Source organism: Nannobrachium achirus (genome assembly GCF_963921795.1).
Source record: "Nannobrachium achirus genome assembly, chromosome: 6".
NCBI lineage: Eukaryota > Metazoa > Chordata > Actinopteri > Myctophiformes > Myctophidae > Nannobrachium > Nannobrachium achirus.
The window spans coordinates 71811307-71832099 of NC_137815.1; the positions used below are offsets into that span (position 1 = coordinate 71811307).

Here is a 20793-nt window from a genome sequence, read left to right on the forward strand (position 1 = left end):
AGCAAGCAGGCCGGTTCTATTAGCTCAATGGTTAGCGGTAAATGGTAAAGACAGCAATATGGGGGAAAAGAGTAACGTTACATAGTGCTGCTTTAAGTACACATTTATTTATCTTTGCAATGGCTTTACAAAATAGTATAGTGGACATGGGAGTTGGAACCAGAATACTCTGACAAACCTGACAATAACAAGTGATTGACAAAGTAATGAATACGAGAAACATCATTCTTTTGTTGCCACCTTTATTGAATACAATGGGTCATATTTTATGACTTTTTGAATACAACAGGTCATATTTTATGACTCTTTACGGTGACTTGAATTGCAGAACCTATTCAGCAGCTTCTTTTCCCTGTAAAGATAGGAATATACAATTAGATAGTGAGTCTTCAGTTAAATGTTATAATTAATAATTAAGATAATCATCATTAATGAACCTTCATATCGAACAGGTATTTACCTTGGAGTCACGAGTCTTAGCTCTCATCTTGTTGACCTGGGATTCAGCGATGTCGGCGCGCTCCTCAGCCTCCTCTAGTTCATGCTGAACCTTTCTGCACTTGGACAGGTGAGTGTTGGCTGCCTCCTCCTACAATGTGATAGAGAGCAGCAAGATTTGTCAACTCAAGTGGATGGCAGTGTTCAAAAATACATATATACAATGGTGAACGATATATAGTTATAGTTATCTTCATAGTTATCGTGCCCGGTGAAAATGGCACTTCCTCTAGTATAGACCTACTGCACATACTGAATAAACAGAGCTGCTGCCTTGGAACACATTTTAAATCTGATGCTTTTTTGTATACTATTTGAAATCGTTTTGAAAACGGTGCTGCCATTTGTCCCAAAGCAACTGCAAAAGAGTGTTACCATTTGTTTCAAAAAGCTTAATACCCTGTATACAGTAGGCTATACATAACAACAATGTTACATAGCTCATGCCTAAAGCTCCTTTCAACTGAATTGATAGATGCTTCAAAGCCTCAAGATTTGAAAAGAGCAATTATGGTCCAAACAAGACAATTTCAGGAAATTGTAAAGTGTGGTTGTGGCTAAAGCGGTAGCCCATGCAGCGTGTTCATGAGTGCCTTGGGACCACATGAAAGTTCTCGTTGGAACTGCACAATCATGGCTGTGTTTCTTGTTATTGTTCGGCAGCCTGAGCCAAACATTGCAGGGGAAATCTCGTTTTTTCGAACGCACATCATTTTGACAACGGAGCGTCGGCAGGTATCGCTACTCGCCCCACGGAGGTTAGGATTAGGGTTTGGTTTGGTTGTCGAAAAGATGACTTGTAGAAATAGCGACACGCTCCCAAAATTGCAGCTTATAGGAAACAAAATGTCTTGGTTTCTGCAGTCAATATTGGAAATATGCTGTTCACATGATTCCTTGAAATGCACACAGCTGCAACTGCAGCTGTGTGCATGTCATACTGCAGAAGCATGGCAAGCTAGAGATTCCATGTTCCGCTCGTGGAAAGCAGCGCGGTGGACACTGAAAAATGCACTGATGTTGGTGATGTTGACTTACTGCACATACTTAACTGATTCCTAATAATTCCTATCACTACTTAGTTATTCCATTAGTAAACTATGACTACACCACTATACCCATGGCGACCACAACTAAAGATGTATATTTGTCTTACCGCTTCCTCCGCCTGCCTCTTGTAGCCCTTCACTTTCATCTGCAGCTTGTCCACCAGATCCTGAAGCTTGGCCATGTTCTTCTTGTCCTCTTCAGTCTGTCAGTCAGAGTGAATTCATAACATCAGTTGTTCTTGCAATCTATTCATTTTGTCAGAGGTGTGATGGTCATTAAAGTGAACATGATATACAGTACCTGGTATGTCAGCTCCTTCACCCTCCTCTCGTATTTGCGGACACCTTTGATAGCATCTCCTCCGGCTCTCTGTGCATTTTCAACCTCTGCCTCCAGTTCACGCACCTTCACAATTGAATAACACATTATTATCAAACGATTTCATCTTATTTCATATATGCTGTGTTGAAGTAAACCATACACCTTACCCTGCCCTCCAGTTTCTGGAGCTGCTTCTTGCCTCCCTTCATGGCCAGGTTCTCAGCCTCATCCAGACGGTGCTGCAGGTCCTTGACAGAGACCTCCAGGTTCTTCTTCATCCTCTCCAGGTGAGAACTGGTGTCCTGTTCCTTCTTCAGCTCCTCGGCCATCATAGCAGCCTGGAAAGTAGTTTTTGTGTAAGATCAAATATACTTTGTTGTCCCGCAAGGAACAGAAATGATGCCGCTGCATCACACACGCCGTGGAGATCATCTTAACTCACATCAGTGATGGCCTTCTTGGCCTTCTCCTCAGCATTCCTTGCTTCTGAAACGCTGTCGTCCACTTCGCCTTGGACCTGGATCAGGTCAGACTCAAGCTTCTTCTTGGTGTTCAAAAGGCTTGTGTTCTAAAACAGGGATTCAGTTTAGGAATGCAAGTATGCATGTAACATAAATAATGCCATTCGACACGACTAACGTCATGATTATCTCAGGCATGTGAGAGTTAGAGGTAGACAGAACAATGTTCAGGAAAAAGGAGTTAAATATGTTGAGAGTTTTTCCATGGACTTACCTGGGAGTGCAACAGGCCAGCGCGCTCACTGGCATCCACCAGTTCCTGCTCGGCTGCTTTGCGGCCTCTCTCTGTCTGTTCCAGAGCCACTCTCAGCTCCTCGATCTCAGCCACCATGAGGCCGTTCCTACGCTCCACCATGGCAGCCTGTTCCTTCACGTCCTCCTGTCCTCTGACAGCATCATCAAGGTGCAGTTGGGCATCCTAAAATAAATCACATTCGAGGTAGGGTTGTTCGATATGGCCAAAAAATAAAATCTCGATTATTTTCTCTGAAATCCCGATTTTCGATTTCGATTTCGATTTTTTGTTAAAAGAATAATACATTGTTTCAACTATTTTGTTTTCATTTAAAAAAGTCAAGGAAATGATTTTTTTTTTCATTATTGTTTCATTTTTTGATTTTTTTTATATAGCCAAATAGCAAAATGCAATAAAACAATAAGGGTATTAATAATAATAACTTTAGTTGTGCAACAATCACATACAACTTAGCGTCCTTAGTGTTTCATTATCAATAGTGAGTGACAAAACAGCCAAAACAAGCCAGCTCTTGGAGGCTGGTGAGGCATTTTGGTAGGCATTTCGCCTACCAAAATGTAATTCCTGGCTACGCCCCTGCCCTGCACCACTCATGCACGGAGATGTTGACTGATTGTAAACGGAGGCGAAGCGCTTCGCTTCCCGGCGCAAAATTAACACAGTGACAGGGACAGTAGGTGGGTAACACAGAATTAATAAGCTTCTTTCAAACTACAACAAGTAAGTAAGTTTACCAGCTCAGCAGCGTTTTGTTCTGTTTGCTGCTTGAACCATCGCGAGTGAGCGCAGTGCGGTGGTGAACTCTGCTCAGTCTGACGTGCGCTAAACGCGCATCAAAGAAATTACACATCAGATAGAAAGTAGTATTAATTTGGTGTCGGACCTTGTCGTCCTGCTTTAGGAGGACGGGGCTGTGTACTTTTTGCGCGTGCAAGGCTCCAATGAGTAAGAATTTCCCTAATTAAAGTGAAAATCGATTTTACGATTTCCATTTTTTTTAATCGTCCAAAGGAAAAAAAACGGGTTACGATTAAAAATCGATTAATCGAACAACCCTAATTCGAGGTTTTCGCGTTGAAGAGAAACATCAGAACATGACTGTAATTCAGAGCAGTTCCATTGTTTGAATATGAGTATATTGTCTACTGTCTAACTACTATGTATTTTGCACCTTGAGCTGTCCCTGGACATTCCTCAGCTGCTTCTGGGCCTCAGCAGCCTGGCGGTTGGCGTGGCTCAGCTGAACCTCCATCTCGTTCAGGTCTCCCTCCATCTTCTTCTTGATCCTCAGGGCATCGTTCCTGCTCCTGACCTCAGAGTCCAGAGTGCTCTGCATGGAGTCAGTCACCCTCTGGCTGTTCCTCTTGATCTGCTCCATCTCCTCATCCTTCTCCGCCAGCTTCCTGTCAACCTCACCCTTGATCTGGTTGAGCTCCAGCTGGACACGAAGAATCTTGGACTCCTCGTGCTCCAGAGTACCCTAAATGTAATACAGGAGCAAATGGTTGTAGGACCTTTTAATGTAACATCCATCATATACTGCTACACTGTTTGAATATAAAATGTATTGAAAGCAATCTAAGATATAAACATCTAGTTTTACCTCAGCTTCCTCCAGGGCTGTCTGGATCTCTGACTTCTCTGTCTCCACCTGTTTCTTGGATTTCTCCAGCTCGTGGATGCTCTTTCCAGTCTCACCGATCTGTTCAGTCAGGTCTGAGATCTCCTCTGCAGTTCATTGAAAATAACGAATGAGGATCTTTCCAATAAGCAACTGTTTTGTATTTGCATTTGAATAAAGTTGCAGCCTGATCCACAATCGATCTTGAACATTTAATGTTTTCTTTTCTTTTCTTTTTTTCTCTCTTTTTTAATGTTATTAAAAGAAGGATGTACTGTAGAGAAGACTTACGTTGCAGGTTCTTGTTCTCACGCTTCATGGTCTCCAGTTGATCCAGAGACTCCTCGTAGGAGTTCTTCATCTTGAACAACTCAGTGCTGAGAGAACGAGCCTCTTTCTGAGCTCCCTCCAGTTCGGCCTGACCCTCTTCAAACTTCTGCTTCCAATCTGCCAGGACCTGCACAGCATTTGTAATGAAATGTGTCATTTATAAGCATGTCTGTACGATTTATGAAAAAAATAAAAAAAAATACAAAATAGGCTATATAGTCATTTACCCCACTTTAAGGACCTGCACAGAATTTGAAATAGAATGCGTTATTTACCCCACTTTAAGGAGGAAAGAATAATATTGTTTTAAAAAAATGTATGTCAAAGCACCTTATCGAAGTTCCTCTGTTTCTTGTCAAGGTTGGCAGCCAAACCGTTGGCCCTCTCCACATCAATCATGAGGTCTTCCACTTCACCCTGGAGTCTCTGCTTGGTCTTCTCCAGAGAGGCACACTTGGAATTCACAGCCTCGATTTGCTCCTCGGCCTCCTGAAGACGCTGGGCGAGCTTCTTCCTGTTGAATGGAATCGAGTTATCATGAGCAATATTTATTTATAGTGAGCGGTACCTGATGATTGTAAAAACACTGATGACTTACTTAGCTTCCTCCAGCTCCTCAGTGCGTTGGACAGCATCAGTCTCATACTTGGCCCTCCACTGAGACACTTCACCGTTGGCCTTGGACATTCCTCTCTGGAGTTCTGCCTTAGCTTCCTGTTCCTCCTCAAACTGCTCCCTCAGGAGGTCACAGTCATGGCGAGCTGATTGCACAGCATGGGCAAGGGCATTCTTTGCCTGTCGAAAGAAAGATGACAAAATAATGTCAGCTGGATACAATTATAGGAAGATGTTATTAGGCCTATTCGTAAGAAAAAGTGAAGAAACGCCTGTTCCTTACCTTAACCTCCTCTTCAACGTGTCTCTTCAACTCCTCAATCTGTTGGACGAAGGCCTGCTTGCCTCTGGTGAGCTGAGAGACCAGAGCTTCTTTCTCCTCAAGTTGACGAGCAAACTCACCTAGTGAGACGTTTTAATATTAGTTTCAAACATTTACATAATCTTTGTTGAATACATATTCCCTAAATTCCTGGGATAACTGCCGATAAAAGCATTATCTCTATTTATGGAATTTCCTCAAGTACCATTGAAAACCCATGTAGTCTAGTAGACTTTTCAGTGAACATTTACCATTTTCAGTCAACAGTCTCGCTTTCTGTGCTCCAATGTCATTTAACTGGCGAACGTTCTCATCACTCTTGCCCTTGATTTCACTGAGTTGGTCCTCAAGGGTGCGGCACATCTTCTCAAGATTTCCCTGTTGATTAATATTGGACATAAAATTCAATCACTGAAGTAACCTACAATGTATACCCTAATATTTTCTTTCCAAATGGTTCATTGAACAAGTATTTTGACAACAATTACACATAAGCATTCTCTTCTACCTTTGCCTTAGCGACAGCCTCCATGTTGCTGGACAGGTCATCGATCTCCATCTTGTACTCGCTTTTCTCCTTCTCAAGTTTCTGCTTGACTCTCTGGAGGTTGTCGATCTGCTCACCCAGTTCAGCCACGCTGTCAGCCTGCTTCTTACGGAGAGCGGAGGCGGTGGCCTCGTGCTGCAGGGTGGACTCCTCAAGGTCACGACGCAGCTTCTGGAACTCGGCCTCACGCTTCTTGTTCATCTCGATCTGAGCGGCCGTGGCTCCACCAGCCTCCTCCAGCCTCTCGCTGATCTCCTCCAGTTCCCTGGAGAGGTCGGCTCTCTGCTTCTCCACCTTGGCACGAGCGGCGCGCTCAGCCTCGATCTCCTCCTCCAGCTCTTCAATACGAGCCTTTCAAATGAATGATGTTAGATTAACATCTGAAAATAAAAATTCACCCTTACTTATTGTTATTAATTAATTACAGTGGAAAATACCTGGAGTTCTTTGATCTTCTTCTGCAGCTGGGCGCCCAGAGACTGCTCATCCTCAATCTTACTCAGAAGCTGGGCAATTTCAAAGTCCTTCCTGTGGAATACAGGAATATACATCATATTTTAGTGGTAGTTCGTCTCCATGGCAATTCATATAGTTGATATAATTGCAACCATAGGTTGCGTCAGTCCGTCCGTCCGTCCGTCCGTCCGTCCGTAATTGTGGTCCACATTACTTCTTTGTCTTCTCGTCATTCTGCTGCTTGTCATTCTCCAGGTCCATTATGGATTCCTGGGCCAGTTTCAGATCACCCTCCAGCTTTCTCTTGGCTCTCTCCAGGTCCATGCGGAGCTTCTTCTCTTGCTCCAGAGAACCCTCCAGCTGCACAACGATGGACGATTTGCACATCATCATTCAGTGTAACAATAAACATAATGTAGTTAAAACACGTGCTTGACTTTGGTAAAACTCACATCGTCAACTTGCTGCTCCAGCTTGGTCTTGGCCTTGGTCAGAGTGTTGACTTTGTCTTCCTCTGCCTGCAGGTCATCCAGGGTCTGCTGGTGGGCCTCTTGGAGGGCCTTCTTCTCCTTGGTCAGCTTAGCAAGACCTTCATCCTGAGAGGCCATCTCCTCGGTCAGGTTCTTCACCTAATTAACATGAAGGAATGGATCATTATAGTTCTATAACTTGATAAGACGGCTAGAGTGTATAATCATGAATGGATCATTGTTGCTCCATAACTTTACAGCTAGAGAGTATAATGTTGAACCTTGTTTTCAGTGGCGTGTTTTTCCTTCTCCACTTTGGCCAAGGTGAGCTCCAGGTCATCGATGTCCTTCTTGAGCTCAGAGCATTCATCCTCCAGCTTCCTCTTCTTGGCGGTCAGCTCAGCGTTCATTTCCTCCTCGTCCTCCAGTCTCTCGGTCGTCTCTTTGAGCTTGGCCTCCAACTGGATCTTACTTTTAATAAGACCCTCACATCTCTCCTCAGCATCGTTCAGAGCCTCGTCACCCTGGTTGTCAATGGAAAGGTAAAATGAGGGAACATGTCAGCGTTTGTTCTGGGTAGAGATATATGAGATTTCTTTGCAGCTGCTTTCTAGGGGAGGGGGTACATGAACACAAGCGACATTGACAGACTGAACAAGTTGGTGAAAAAGGCAGGCTCTATCATTGTTAGAGCTGGGACAGTACAGAGGCGGTGGCGGAGGTGAGGACAAGGAAGAAGATGGGGGCCATCCACCTCCTCCAGAAGGATATACTATAGTAGTTGAGGCTATCAACCTCCTCCAAAAGAATATACTAGTGTGTGGGTGAGTAGCATGGTCGAACCGTCGTTCGACCATCCAGGCATCCTCTGCCATGGTCTACTACACATCTACATTAGTTAAAAGATTTTAAGATACCTGTAGTTTGATTATACAATATGACTTTTTAACAACATTTCCTGTTCAAGTGTAACTACTTACTGATGCCGCTGCGGTTGCAAGGTTATTTTTCTCTTGCGTTATAGCGATCAGCTTCTCCTCCAGGGTCTTCTTGGAGGCCAGGGCAGCAGCCAGGTCAACCTTCATCTTCTCATAGTTCTCCTTCATGTTCTGCAGTTCTTTCTCTGTCTCAGCGCTCTGCAGGAGAGGCTTGATCTTGTAGTAGACCAACATCCATGGCCAGTGTTTCACATTCACGAATGAGCGCATGTTGAACTGGATGGTGTAAATGGCCTCTCTGTGGAAAACAGTTAGTGTGAAGTGAGTGGAAGTTAATTTCATTAAGTGTCCCGCGAAGCTAGGCCAATGTGACCCTGGGCGTACAATAAACTTTGAGCGCTTTGTGCCAACATGTAGGCCGTGCTTCGCCTCCCAGACAACGCCATATGTTGGAGCTTAGATCCCTCCAGGAGCACCGCTCAAAAACTCTAAACCCACATTCTTTTCCCAGCGGATTCCTCGTATCCCGCTGACCACAACCCGCGACTCGTGCCAGTGCAACCACACTTCTAGTTAGTGCTGCTATTATCGCGTCATTATAGTTGTTACTGTTGTCGTTGTTGTTATTGCTGTTGGTATTCTTCTCCATTTAAGGGGAGTTTTTTACCTTGCCTCCGTCACCAAAAGTTTGCTTGGCAATGTTTGCTATTTTATTGACGCTTTACATTTGTTTTATTGAGCAATGGCAATGTTTACTTACAAATTGTACTCAATATTGAATTGATGTTTTCAAAGTACCTCCTAGCCATCATCTTGACAAACTCCTTCCTCATGACGTAACCTCTTGCAAGAGCCTGAGTCATGGTGACCAGAGTAAACAGCTTCTCATCTCGCATCTCCTCCAGGACACCCAGCAGACCAGCTTTGAAGAACACCTGAATGCAATGTCACAAACACTGTAACTAAACATCCTGAAGAACACCTGAATGCAATGTCACAAACACTGTAACTAAACATCCTGAAGAACACCTGAATGCAATGTCACAAACACTGTAACTAAACATCCTGAAGAACACCTGAATGCAATGTCACAAACACTGTAACTAAACATCCTGAAGAGTACCTGAATGCAATGTCACAAACACTGTAACTAAACAACCTGAAGAACACCTGAATGCAATGTCACAAACACTGTAACTAAACATCCTGAAGAACACCTGCATGCAATGTCACAAACACTGTAACTAAACAACCGTAAAATCTACTTTTAGTCCTCTCTGGATAATGTTAAACCAGATTGGGAGTGTGTTTACCTTGGTATGTCCAAACTTGTACTCATCTATAGGTACGTCAATGGAGCCAAGCAGCTTCTCAGAGGCTTTCTTGTTGTCCATACCTTGTCCATGCCTTCGGGGCATGCGCTGGCATTCAGTACTTTGTACCTGATTTGTAAAAGTTCATGGTCATTTTCCGCTGACGTTCAGTACTCTGTACCCGTTTTGTAAAAGTGGGTAATTTTGCATGAATATGAATGGAACTAAAAAAGTAAGGAATAATAAATACCTCTGCTTGAAGTCAGCATAAGGGATTCTGCTGGGGAAGCCCTTTCTGCAGATCCTGATGCCCTCCAGCACACCGTTACACCTCAACTGGTGGATGACCAGGAAGTTCTCCATCAGCCCTGTAAACATGTTGCTTCATTATTACCAGTAAGACTCCCTAGTCTCTTATCTCCACAAATAGGCAAACAAAAAAGTCTTTCCAAAATCTTCCTGATGGTGGCGCTAGATGGGACAGATGCGTTTTGATTACATGACTGTAGAGATACTGTGCGATTTGCGTGATTTTAGGGCAAACATTGTAGGAGCAGTGTCCAAAAATGTGTTTTAAAAAATCGGCCTAAAGGTGGTGCTAAATGGGACAGATCCATGTTGATGAGATGAGCGTAGACGTACTGTTTACCGATTTGCGTGATTTTAGGGCAAAATCTGTAGGAGCAGTGTCCAAAAATGTGTTTGAAAAAATCGGCCTGATGGTGGCGCTATATGGGACAGATCCATGTTGATGACATGAGTGTAGACATACTGTGTAGCGATTTGTGTGATTTTAGGGCAAAAATTGTAGGAGCAGTGTCCAAAAATGTGTTTTAAAAAATCGGCCTGAAGGTGGCGCTATATGGGACAGATCCATGTTGATGAGATGAGTGTAGAAATACAGTGTAGCGATTTGCGTGATTTTAGGGCAAAAATTGTAGGAGCAGTGTCCAAAAATGTGTTTTAAAAAATCGGCCTGAAGGTGGCGCTATATGGGACAGATCCAAGTTGATGACATGAGTGTAGACATACTGTGTACCGATTTGCGTGATTTTAGGGCAAAAATTGTAGGAGCAGTGTCCAAAAATGTGTTTTGCAAGAATCGGCCTCATGGTGGCGCTAGAAGAGGGCCATGTGAGAAATGAGGGGTGGGGTCTCCGCGCCGCCGAAGTGGACGAATAGGTACCGGCCCCGGCTCTCCCGGTCGATCCTAGCCCGAGTTACTGCATTTTATGTGCGCTGCAGTGGAGGGGGTCCTCCACTGGGGGCGCCACCACTTTTGCATCCGTTCTGGAGCACCAGGTGTCGGTGGTCCCCGGGAATTCCCCGTGTGGAGCCCCGTTGGGGTGGTCATTTGGTCTTTTTTGCACATTTGGTCATTTTTTACACCTGGGGGTCCCCCAGTGCCCTGGAGCTCTGGGGGTCCTTGGAGGTTGTAGTTTGGCAGGCAAGGAGTTTGTGTGGAAATTTTGGCATGGATCGGGCCAACAGTGGCGGAGATATGAGTAGGGGGAAAGTGTGACGTGTGACGAGTGACATGACGGACAGACGGACTGACAGCCGGTGGAGGTTTGGATAGTATAGAAGTAACTGCGACCTACGGTCACAATCAGTACAAAATAGTTACTGTACACACTGGCCAAAGTTGCGTTAAATGACTATCACTGTTTAAATGTTTATTTTCTGTTTACCTGGAGTCTTGGACTCGTTGGGAATCAGGCAACGCACAAAGTGAGGATGAGTGCGATGCAAGTTGGTCATCAGCAACGCCAAGTTTGCCTGTTGAGACATAATGAGACAATTAAGCTTATTATTAGTAGAAGCTCATACGACATTGTACTTTTTCCCTAAACTACTACTAATTATTTGAACTCATTAGATACTAGTTACTCTCCAGATTATTTCCCCCCTAAAACATAAATTAACCACTTTAAGCCCCATTTTAAAGCAGAGTTACAAGCTTACAACATGTGATACAGAAATAGTTTAATTTCAACATGAAAATACCTGCATATTTCATACATGGATATAATGTTGATAATAATAATGCTTCATTCTTACAATAATGTAATGTTGGAAAAAAAATTATAATAAATATTCGTACAGGAATTTAAAGTTAATAATAATGAATACATATTCTTACCCTGAAAGCACTTGACACAGTCTGCATAGAGCCACCCTTCTTCTTGCCTCCTTTCTTTGTAGTATCTGTTTACATGTTACAATCATGAGTTATCATTAGTTAAACACAATAAAAATGCCTCTCTTCTTGTCAGAGTGTTTATAGTATATTAATATAATAGTAACTTCAGGCCCAGGTGGATGATTTGTTTAAATTGCCTAGAAGTTGTTTGGTCGGGTGGGTGGGCATACAAACGTAACATGTTGCACCGTTGCCCACCAAACTTGGTCAGGGGTCTGCCGTCAGAATAGCCAGAATAGCCACACCAGAGACCTGCGCACACCATTGCTCTGCCACTTACCTTCAGGCTCAGGTGGGGGATACAGTACACCCAGCATTTTAACTGAACACATTTTATTCTATGAATAAACTTACCTTCAGGCTCAGGTGCGGGATACAGTGTTGCAAGCAGTTTAACTGAAGACTTGGTGTACAGCTGCACCACAGAGTCATTAAGTGGATCCTTGTTCTTCTCCAGCCAGCCTGTGATGCTGTAGTCCACGGTTCCAGCGTAGTGGACCAGGGAGAAGTGGGCTTCACCTTTGCCTTTCCCTGGTTTGGGTTTCTCAAAGGCCTTGTTCTTCCCAAGATGCTGGTCAATCAACTTCTCGGCGAAGGATTTGTCCGTAGCCTTAGGGAACATGCACTGCTCCTCAAGGATGGAGAAGATGCCCAAGGGCTTTTGTAGAGGAGACAAAAGAGACAAATCAACAAAAAACAAACTAAAAAAAATATTAAAATCATGTCCATTAAAGCACAAAATAATTGTTTACCTTCTCAATGAAGCTATATGTTACTCCGTAAACTCCAGCTGATAACAATAGTATATGACACTAACTAGAAAGATGCAATGTTGGGAAATTGCAAGTGTGGTTCTCCGTTTTTGTATTTTCCCATTCAAGTCAATGGGGTTATTTGTCAGAGGGACAAACCCATAGCACCACAGTGTCAGGCGTGACAGACAGACAGAGATACATACGGACAGGATGTGACCGTTCACATACTAAACTGCAACCTATGGTCGCAATAATGATACCTTCTCAATGAGCTCAATGCAGATAGCCAAGTCCAAGATAATACATGCAAATATAATAATAATTGTATACCTTCTCAATGAGCTCAATGCAGACAGCCAAGTCCATGCCGAAGTCAACGAGATCCCAGGGAATTCCCTCCTTCAGGTACTCCTCTTGCTCCAGAACAAACATTGTGTGGTTGAAAAACTGTTGCAGTTTCTCATTGACGAAGTTGATGCACAGTTGCTCCAGGGTGTTGAACTGTAAGTTGAAATATCATTAGCCTGTTAGTCCCTAACTTTGTGACAAAAAATAATGAGTATCCCACTTAAAACAAGTCAATTCTTACATCAAAGATTTCAAAACCAGCGATGTCCAGCACACCAATGTAGTAGTTTCTCTGAGCTGGTGTGCTCAGCTGCTCGTTGATCCTAATGACCATCCACAAGAACAGCTTCTCATAGATGGACTTGGCCAAGGCACCAACTGAGTTCATGACCTAAGGAAGTAGGAACGTTATTTAGTAGCGGTATTTAAATACACAATTCAGAATGTAGAATTAAAGATTTAGCCACTCTTAATCCAGACCAATTTACAGTAAGCAAGGAAAACACAAGGTAATATATCATATCAAATCTAGTCTTAAGTAAATAATTACTAGTTTAATGACTATAGAGATACTACTACCGATTAATCCTGCAAAAATACATTAGAGTTCTTGTGCTGCGTTGAGAATGTAAGGTGCGTATGAAATCAGATATCATACATACAAAAATGTCAAGTTACTCACCTGTGGCACAGTTTGTCCCTTAGTGACATACTCATTTCCCACTTTGACTCTGGGGTAGCAGAATGCCTTAAGCATATCTGCTGAGTTCAGGCCCAAAAGGTAGCAAATCTTGTCTGCCACTGAAATGTTCACACAATTTGCAATTTAGGTATTTATCAGACGCTTTAACAGTAAGCAAGGTAAACACAAGGTAATACGTCAATTGCAAAGAGACAGTAATCTAGAATAGTAGGTAAACCCAATAACCATCCTTCTAACAGAGTCTCTGCAGCAGTGCTGTTGCAACTTCAATAGACTCCGCGGCTTGTGCAATTTGCATGGGAAGTTCACAGAGTATAGTAGCTAAATATGGACCCGGTCATCAAATTATTAGCTTAGGAATGCAACAAACTAAACTAAACAATCTCCATGAATTCAAGGAATATATTGGCCTCCTGTGTTAACTGTGCATAGCTGAATAGGATGGGGTAGGTCTACACAACTGTATTTATATCAGTTTTTATAGTGGTATAGAGACAGATCTTCTAGTGTAAAAGGGTTGAGAACCACTGGCTTAGTTCATTTAGAATATAACTAAATACAATCTTTGTGACAAAGCATTACAGCATTATTTTCATTCCTCTCACCCTCAGTGCCGTCTGGTTCTGCCTGTTCCTCGCGCTGCTTCTGTTTGAAGGTCAAGACACCATGGTGCATCACAGCGCCGGTGAACTTGTAGATGCCCTGTTTCTCCTCGAGACTGAAGCCCAGGACGTCAATAGCGTCCTGATGTCAACGAGCAGAGATGTATTCAAGAGATTGAAATTAAGCATTAGATCAACAAACATCCAATTAGAATTGTGTAGGCTACAACTCAACGGTAAACTAAATGTTCACTGACATCAGTAGCTTCGAGTTCCAGTTTGTCATCGATGCTGGCCACAACGATCTGACCCATGCTGATCAGGGGGAAGTCGTAGGGGTTGGCGGTGATCAGACACTGCTCTGAAAAGGGATTAAAAAAGGTGTGAACATGTGTTTTTTATTCATTCATTGATGTTCTCACTGCTAATCTTATAGGAAGAGGGGAAGTCCGCACACTGTTGTGCGACAATTTTATTGAGAAGATACAACGTTTCGACCCTGGTGGGTCGTCTCCTGATGAAGACGCACCGGGGTCAAAACGTTGTTTCTCCTCAATAAAATTGTCGCTGGAGCTACAGAACAGTGTGCGGACTTCCCTTCTTCCTATGGTGTGTATTTTTGGTTCAGCACCTGAAACATCTTTTGGAGATGTGCGTGCTTCCCTCTCTGCTCTCACTGCTATATACTATATGAGATACTTTAATGGTTTCCTGTGGAAATAAGCTTAGTCTTTTCATGGATCTCCTTTTAGTAGACCTTGTACCAGTGAACTGTACCGTCATGAAACTGTACCTTTTCCTATGCAAACTTCTAATAAAGTCTTCAATCAATCAACCAATGCTAATCTCACTCAGTGGTATTGAGTTCACAAGTTCACAATACTTTGTGAACTTAAAGGACAACTCCGCCCTAAATCACTTCTAGGCTCATTTTCCTACTTATATTGATCCAAAAAGACTGTCCATGGGGTCTATTAGGCACAAATGCCCATGTTGTCCAGTTTCCCCAGCAGAACCCTGCAGCTCTCATAGCATAGAGTGGAGCCTATAAGCCTATCGCTTTTACACTATTTGTTGTGGTTAAAAGTTTTTATTTTTCATGAATGTGTTACTAGTTGTCATTACAAACACATCCATGCCATCGTTGTCCCACAAAAGTCATGACACTCTGCTAAACAGATGTTATGCTTTTATGTGTTTTGCCAAGTCCCGGAAAAGACACACTGTGATTGGCCAATACAGTCACTTTGATTGGCAGTTGTGCCGAATGCTCACCCCAAAACATGATTTTTGCCATTGTGGTGGCTTGTGTGGTGCAATCAAGGCATGGATGTGTTTGTAATGACAACTAGTAACACAGTCATGAAAAAATAAATCACTTTTGACCGCAACAAATAGTGTAAAAGCGATAGGCTTATAAGCTCCACTCTATGCTATGAGAGCTGCTTGGTTCTGCAGGGGAAAATGGACAACAGGGGCATTTGTGCCTAATAGACCCCATGGACAGTCTTTTTGGAAGTAGGAAAATCAGCCTAGAAGTGATTTAGGGCGGAGTTGTCCTTTAACTTGTGAACTCAATTCCACCGCCATCTGGTCGGAGTCGGGTTATCTCACTGCATCAGCATCAGTAATTCCATTTAACAACTAGAAACAGCGCTCTCCGCCAAGTCAGGTAGGTTATTGTGGCCTCCTGGTGGCGCTACAATAGGCCAATGTGAAAAGGGTGCCATGTGTTCTTGGGCCTTTCATGGCATTCAGACGCTGCATGCATGATTTGAGGCATTTTGTTCCAAAAATGTGTTTAGCAAAAGTTGACCTGCTGGTGACGCTATAATAAGGCAATGTGAAAAGGGTGGCATTTGTTCCTTGGCCTAGTGGGAATGTGTGCGCAACATTCCACGCAAATCACAGGCTGCGTTCATGATTTGAGGCATTTTGTTCAAAACGGACCAATCCTGAAACCCAATGTTAGCCAATCAGGATAGAATATGAAATATCAGAAAAATCTGTCTTGATCACATCACTATAGATATACTGTGTACTACACAGTATATCTATAGTGATCACTACACAGTGTGTAGTGATATGCATAATCTTTGGATAAAATCTGAAGGACTAATATCAAAGAATATGTTTTACATAAGTCGGCCTCCTGGTGGTGCTATAAAAGGCAGATGTGAAAAATGCAGGGCAAATGTTTTTTCCTTGGCCGCTAGGGAGTGCGCATAGATAGTTTTAAACTGATCGGTGGAGTTATAGGAAACAATCGTCCTTTTGGGAAGTGGGGATGTGTGTGCCAGTTTCATGAAAACTGCACGCTGCGTGTTCATGATTTGAGGCATTTTGTTCATAACAGAGCAATCCTGCAAACTTTGGAAGCCAATCTTAGCCAAACGGGATGGAATATGGTAAATTGGACAGATTCACGTTGATCACATGACTGTAGAGATACTGTCTACCGATTTGCGTGATCTTTGGACAAAATCTGTAGGAGTTGTTCAAAGTTTTGTAAAAATCTGACTCATGGTGGCGCTAGAACAGGCCCATGTGAAAAATGTGGGGCAGAGGTTCTGAATTGGCATCCAGGAAGTGTATGTGTGCACAGTTTCGCACCGGGCCAACGGCGTCAGAGATTAGCTGCACAGACAGACAGACAGACAGACAGGGTGCAACAGTCTCTCGACCATGCCTTTCGGCCTGGCGGAGACAATAATCTATAATAATAATAAACTATAATAGTAATTCCACTTACCAATGATCTCAGGTTTGTGGTTGGTCATCATCTGGAAGAAGATGTGGTAGCCTCTCTCAGCAGGAAGCTGGAAGGTCACTCTGGACTTCTCCAGCAGATCTATATGGGTTGTACATAAGTCAAAATGTAATCCTCACATAAAGGGATATATCATTTACCATCTGTGAACTTCATACTTACATGTCTCAATATCAGCACTGGCCAGTTTACCGGTTCCGCCAAAATGGATTCTGATGAATTTACCCTGTTTGATAGAGCACACTTTGTTTCATCTCTCTACATTGTGGAATTGTTGCGGGTATTCTCATAAAATGACATTATTTTTAAACTTACAAAGCGAGAGGAGTTGTCATTCCTAATGGTCTTGGCATTACCATAGGCCTCCAGCAAGGGGTTGGCTGCAATGATCTGATCCTCCAGTGACCCCTATGGAATGTTTCAGACATTGCCCAGTTTAACATTTGGTCAGATTTTTTTCAAATTTTCAAAATGTTCAAAAATATTTATTTGTTAAAGTTAAAACCTGTATATACCTTGATTTTAGTGGCACCACCCTCTCCAGCAGAACTAGCTGTTGCAAAGTACTGGATGACACGCTTGGTGTTCACAGTCTTTCCAGCACCGGATTCTCCACTGGTTATAAATGCATACATTCAGAGAAATGCAGTTAGTCAATTTGTGTACAATGTTCTTGTTTTTAATGCCTAGTTAGTAGATGACAGAAACTTACGTGATCAGGACAGACTGGTTCTCTTTGTCTGTAAAATGTAAATCAAACCTTTAGTCACAAATACGGCACAAGACCGTTATAGTTATGTTTTACATTATCCTCACTAGGACAGTACGTACCCATCAGCATGAACTGATAGGCGTTGTCAGAGACGGAGAAGATGTGAGGTGGGGCCTCAATACGCTTCTTGCCTCTGTAGGCATTCACAACCTCCTGGTCGTACACTGGGAGCCACTTGTAGGGGTTCACAGTCGCACAGAACAAGCCAGAGTAGGTCTGAAGGAAGGGGAGAAGAGAAAGAACATTAACTTGCTCACCCTTGTCTCCTCAAGGCTTTGACTACTGTCTGCAACGCACTTCTCATCGGGGTCCCTAACATGAGCATCCAGAAGCTCCAGTACATTCAGAACTAGAAAGATAAAATTCTGGGAAATTGCGAGTGTGGTTGCCTATTTATAGTCTGAGTAGCTAGAATGTCATGTGCTGCTATATAGGATCCTGATGATGAGAGAGAACATATCACAGCCATACTCCATTCTCTACACTAGCTTCCCATCTCCTTCAGGATGGAGTAGCCTTCAAGGATCTGCCTTCTTACCCATCAGTGGATCCACAGCAATACCCCCTCCTATCTAAAGAAACTCATTGGACCCCCTACTTCCACCCGCTCCCTTCCGCTCTGGAAATGCAAACTCACTCAAAGGCAAAAAGACTGATCTCCGCTGGGATTAATGTTACGAGTTAGAAGAGGCATCAACTAAATTAACAAGTTAACTTTTGTTAACAAAAAAAAAAAAAAAAAAAAAACGAACTAAAAGTTTGTTATTTACATACTGTTGTTTTCTCTATGGGTTTCACTTGATGATATAAATTGTACTGTGTATTTTTCTCTCTTTCCTATCGACAGGTGCAACAACCATGAACTGTTCTCAGCATGTAGAAAATAGGGCATTAGCGAAAAAGTCAACAAGTCGACTGAGTCGACTTCATTACACAAGTCGACTCCCACCAGAGAAAGTTGAAAGTCGAAGTTCTATCCTCTATCATTATGTTTGCTCCATGTGTGCTTCTGTACAGCATTCAAACAGTAGGATTGCTTATTGCCAAGGACGGAATGATCCAATATTACAGTGCTACATTACATTTGGTATAACATGGTTCTATTGTGAAAATAGCAGATCGGCTATTTTCACAATTTCTGCCTCTATATATCTGACAATTTGGACAATGTTTAATAGTCTAATTAATTTAGAGGTATTAAAAAGTCCTTAAATTGGCACTTAAGAAATGTGAAGATACCCTCTACTGTATGTCTATATACTTAAACGTTGTTGGTTTGTTTACAGTTGAGTGAGAAAACAATGTTGCACATTAAGTTAATCGTCTGGGGGGCCCCCCCCAACATAATTGGGGGGTCGTGTGTGATGTGATGACGTCATCGAAGGGTAAAGTCGACTTCAACTCAACTTTTTACTGAGTCAAGTCGACCCGCAAAAATCACAAGTCTAAAACCTTACGTAGATCATCCATGCTGCATAACGCTCTTTGAGGTTATACAGGACGGTGGCTTCAGTGAGGTGGGTCATCATGGCCATGTCCTCAATCTTGTCATACTTGGGAGGGTTCATGGGGGTGACGTCAGCCTCAGGCACAGTTCTTTCCTAGAAAAATATAATAATAATCGTGATTAGGGCCTGCATCAGTGGTGGAAAAAGTACTCAATTTTTTTACGTGAATAAAAGTATCATTACTGCAATGTAGAAGTACTCTGTTACAAGTAAAATACAACGAAAATATTGGCATCAAAATGTACCGTACTTAAAGTACCAAAAGTAAAAGTACAAAATGTTTGAAAATAGCTGATCTACAAGCTCACAACGCGTCACTTGGCGACGCGTTGTGAGCTTGTAGGCTATTTTCAAATGCCTATAGGCATAAAATAGGGCTAAAGTGGTTAATGTATCTTTTATAATATTATAATTTATATCCGCAAAGTAAATAGTAACTAAAGTTTTCAAATAAATGTAGTGGAGTAAAAGTAACATTTTCTGGATCTAGAATGTAGTGGAGTAGAAGTAATTGGAAATACTCCAGTAAAGTAAAAGTACCTCAAAACCGTACTTAGCACTTACTGTAAGTGAAAGTACTTAGTTACTTTACACCACTGGCCTGCATGTAGGCCTACTCCACTTTTAGAGTTAAATTTGGTCCTGGGTGTCACAACATCTCGGCAGCACCCCCCCAAAAAATATCATTTTTCTCAAACAGTGACTTATAGGCCATCCTGACTACTAATTGATGCCGAGGCCGAATTGGCCCGAATCACATGAAAGAGGTCTCACAGCACATGGTTGGTTCTACAGACTCCAACTTTCGCACGCAGAGTAGCCCAGATCTTTGCCTACATACTTAGCTACTTCCCCTGCCGTTACTGTACTTACATGATGCACAGTTGTACAAAACGTAATTTTTCAGTAGAACCGCCGATCCAACGAATATGCCCATAAAAGGGGACAAGGACTGAGAGATACAGAGATCCCATATATGGAGATCTTTCGCACACGGATAGCTCAGATCTTTGTGTGGGCAGCACAGGCTTGGCGGCACCAGAACCTGGAGGTTGTTAGGACAGCTCATTCAAGTTAGTTTATTAAGGTGACGATATTGTAGTTTGAACAGAGCCGAACCGATTTAAAGTGGGCTCTAAAAGTGGAGTATACATCGGCCCTTACAGTGGTACTTGATTTTAGATAAACCTTTACCTCCTTCTTGTCCCCAAGCAGTTCCACTTTGACTTTGGCACCGTCCTTCCCTACGATTTTACACTTGAGGTACAGCTCGGCTTTGTCGGCCACATATGCTGCCGTTTTGGCATCAAAGGGCGCAGCCTGAGCCTCCATTCTCTCCTTCTCTGGCTTACGGAGATAAATGGCGGCCTTGCCATACTGCTTCATCTCTTCGTCCGTACTCATGGTGGCGGCTTTCTGTAGACGGACAAATAGATGGTGTTAATTATATTAATGTTGCTTCTGGGTGGTCCCTGGAACTAAATATTTTGAGATGGGGGTCCGTGGCCAAATACATATCATTTTGGGGGTCCTTCACATGAAAAGGTTTGAGAACCACTGACATAGTAGTCTGTCAAGAACAGAATAACGGAGCTCCAGTTAAGTGAAAAGGACCTTTTCTTTGACGATGGCTGGCCAGATTGCTGACATAGAAACATAGTTTTTTTTTCAAAAAACCTTAGAAGGATTCAAAAGACACTTATAGAATCGGGTCAAAATTCAAATGTTCACGATTTTTCAAAAATAGCAGATCTACAAGCTCGCAGCGCGGCACTCGGTGCCGCGCTGTGAGCTTGTATATCTGCTATTGTTCAATAGTTAAAGCATAAAATAATGATACACAATAAGGTGTACCTGTTCGTGTTAATTAATAC

At 42.7% G+C, this 20793-nt stretch overlaps 1 pseudogene across 1 annotated transcript; it reads right to left on the reverse strand.

Moving 5' to 3' along the window:
- Positions 1-331: 331 nt before the first annotated feature.
- Positions 332-20323, reverse strand: LOC308287616 (myosin heavy chain, fast skeletal muscle-like; annotated as a pseudogene). Its single transcript has 39 exons — positions 20114-20323; positions 18869-19006; positions 17471-17627; positions 17352-17379; positions 17155-17254; positions 16955-17047; positions 16802-16865; positions 16622-16720; positions 14127-14230; positions 13873-14011; positions 13247-13365; positions 12806-12955; positions 12547-12717; positions 11816-12119; positions 11402-11466; positions 10950-11037; positions 9509-9626; positions 9259-9387; positions 8744-8880; positions 7988-8243; positions 7289-7531; positions 6990-7166; positions 6752-6897; positions 6519-6609; positions 6043-6432; positions 5786-5912; positions 5496-5614; positions 5196-5392; positions 4928-5111; positions 4559-4724; positions 4250-4374; positions 3818-4126; positions 2605-2808; positions 2312-2437; positions 2037-2207; positions 1849-1953; positions 1655-1750; positions 461-589; positions 332-352 (listed from the first exon to the last, which is right to left on the reverse strand). The product of its transcript is annotated as a myosin heavy chain, fast skeletal muscle-like (transcript).
- Between the last annotated feature and the right edge of the window lie 470 nt (positions 20324-20793).